Source organism: Ovis aries, chromosome 12 (genome assembly GCF_016772045.2).
Source record: "Ovis aries strain OAR_USU_Benz2616 breed Rambouillet chromosome 12, ARS-UI_Ramb_v3.0, whole genome shotgun sequence".
In the NCBI taxonomy this organism is placed as follows: domain Eukaryota; kingdom Metazoa; phylum Chordata; class Mammalia; order Artiodactyla; family Bovidae; genus Ovis; species Ovis aries.
In genome coordinates this window covers 41,036,970-41,039,589 of record NC_056065.1, presented here as the reverse complement: position 1 = coordinate 41,039,589, position 2,620 = coordinate 41,036,970, and the positions used below count along the sequence as shown (strand labels likewise).

The 2,620-nt window shown below is 44.9% G+C and overlaps 1 non-coding gene across 1 annotated transcript; it reads left to right on the top strand.

The window, feature by feature from the left end:
* The first annotated feature begins 1,779 nt into the window (after positions 1-1,779).
* On the top strand, positions 1,780-1,895 carry LOC114117388 (U5 spliceosomal RNA). Its single transcript, XR_003591088.1, has one exon. It is a non-coding gene; the product is annotated as a U5 spliceosomal RNA (small nuclear RNA).
* Positions 1,896-2,620: the final 725 nt, after the last annotated feature.

Genomic DNA, 2,620 nt, shown 5'->3' with positions numbered 1-2,620 from the left:
ACAGCAACAGCACAAGGTTCAGGCCAGAGACTTGAACGCTGCAGATTTCCCACCCTTAACCAGGTTTTCATAAAAATAACTTGGACTTCCCTGGTGGTCCAGTGGTAAAGAATCCACCTGCCAATGCAGGGGACAGTTCCATCCCTGGTCTGAGATTTCACTTGCCGAGGGGGCAGCTAAGCCCTTGGGTTACCACTACTGAGCCTGCGCTCTTGTGCTGTGCTGTGCTTAGTCGCCTCTGACTCTTTGCAAGCCCATGGACTGTAGTCGGCCAGACTCTTCTGTCCATGGAGATTCTCCAGGCAAGAATACTGGAGTGGGTTGTCATGCCCTCCTTCAGGGGATCTTCCCACCCCAAGGATCGAACTCAGGTCTACCGCATTGCAGGCGGATTCTTTACCATCTGAGCCACCAGGAAGGACCAAACTCTAGAGCCCCAGAGTTGCAACTACTGAGCCCCCACGTGCTGCAAGTACTGAAGCCCCTGAGCCTAAAGCTTGTGTTCCGTAACAAGAGAAGACACCACAGCGAGAAGCCCAAGCACTACAACGAAGGGCAGCCTCCCACTCGCTGCAACTAGGGAAAGCCCGTGAGCAGTAATGAAGATCCAGCGCAGCCAAAAATAAAATAAAATTAATTAAAACAACTCTTACTTATGGCCGGAGAAGGCAATGGCACCCCACTCCAGTACTCTTGCCTGGAAAATCCCATGGACGGAGGAGCCTCCTAGGCTGCAGTCCATGGGGGCGCGAACAGTCGGACACGACTGAGCGACTTCACGTTCACTTTTCACTTTTATGCATTGGAGAAGGAAATGGCAACCCATTCCAGTGCTCTTACCTGGAGAATCCCAGGGACCGGGGAGCTTGGTGGGCTGCCGTCTATGGGGTCACACAGAGTCGGACACGACTGAAGCGACTTAGCAGCAGCAGCAGCAGCTTACTTATCGCTGGGAATCAATTGTTTATTAACATTTTAATGTTTATTCTCAAGCCGTTCATATACACACACATCTTTTTTCTACCTAACTGGAATATACTTTTATATCTTTCTTTTTAACTGAAAAAATGGTAAATATATTCATATATTATATATTCTTTGGAGAAAAACATTTTAGTGGCTTCAGAATGGTGCATTTTATTGACCTACCACAATTTAGTTAATTGCCTATTGCTAGCTGTTCATGTGATTTCAGATTTTACTTTCATTGTGTAAAGTACACTTTTTCCCCAGGTATGATTTTCTATATTTGATCATTTGGGTCCATTTTTAAAATACTTTTGCTTGGCAAAAATGATAAACAGAAAATATTCTATGGACAGAGGAGCCTGGCGGGGTACAGTCTACGGAGTCGTTAAGAGTGGAACACGACTGAACGCTCATGCCCCACCCCACCCCCGCTTCACACCTAAAACAGTCTTTTTGTAGCTCAATCAGGCTCAGGTCTCTAACCTTCTAAGTCTCGCCTCGGCTCTGCCCTCTGGTGGTGGTCTTTGTCCCGCACAGGAGGAATGAACTATTTAAGGAATTTCCGGAAACAGGGGCGTGACGACTGAGTCATATTTGCATACCCACAATGCACTGCACCTAGGACAATTTTTCGATCTAAAAGTGGCTATATTCTTCTTTTTCTTTGAGCTATTTTCCCCAAGAAGTGAGAATACTTTCATAGAATTGTCTGAGAAAAGAAAGATACGAATGGCTCTGCAAGTCAAATAATCACTCTTACTGTGTTAGGAGTAACTGTTACCTGAGCAATGCGTGCCCCGAACTCGAGGCATACTCTGGTTTCTCTTCAGATCGTATAAATCTTTCGCCTTTTACTAAAGATTTCCGTGGAGAGGAACAATTCTGAGTTTTTACTCAATTTTTTGAGGCCTTGCTTTTGCAAGGCTACTTATGGTGTTAAAAAAATAGACCGAGCTTGTTATTGCTTAGTTTTGACTATAGAGTAGATGAGTGAAGTTTAGTGTATGTTCGGAACGAATAAAAGAAACTTAAGTAAGCAGCTCTGTTACGTTATTCAGTCGGTGATATTTCTCCAGCCATCCCCAGACCGATATAGTACTGTTGGTAAGTCGCTTTAGTTGTTATCCGACTCTGTGCAGTCCCATAAACGGCAATCCACCAAGCTCTGTCGTCCCTGAAGTTCTCTCAGTCGTGTCCGACTCCTAGCGACCCCATGGACTGCAGCCTACCAGGCACTCCTTCGTCCATGGGAGTTTCCCGGCAAGAGTACTGGACAGACAGATATGGGTGCGTTTAAAATTAAATTTTAAAAACTGTAAACTCATTGCTTTTCCTGTAGTATATTTGTGGGTTTTTAATGATGAGATAGTTTCGTTTTAAAACTGGGAGACGAAATTTTAAATCTATTTGTTTAAATTTAGGCGTCAAGAAAGAATTTTTTGATGGTGCTTATAACAGACTTAACAAAACACGCCAGGAAGTAAGTTGTTTAACCTATCTCATTGGCCAGAACTGAGCTTCCTGGTCACAGCTTAGCTGCAAGGTAGGCTGGGAAATGTAGTCTTTCCCCTAGGCAGCCAGGAGCTTTGCGAGATTTGCGCTGGCGGTAATAAACACGCCGGCAAATGCAGGAGACTTGAGACACGTGGTG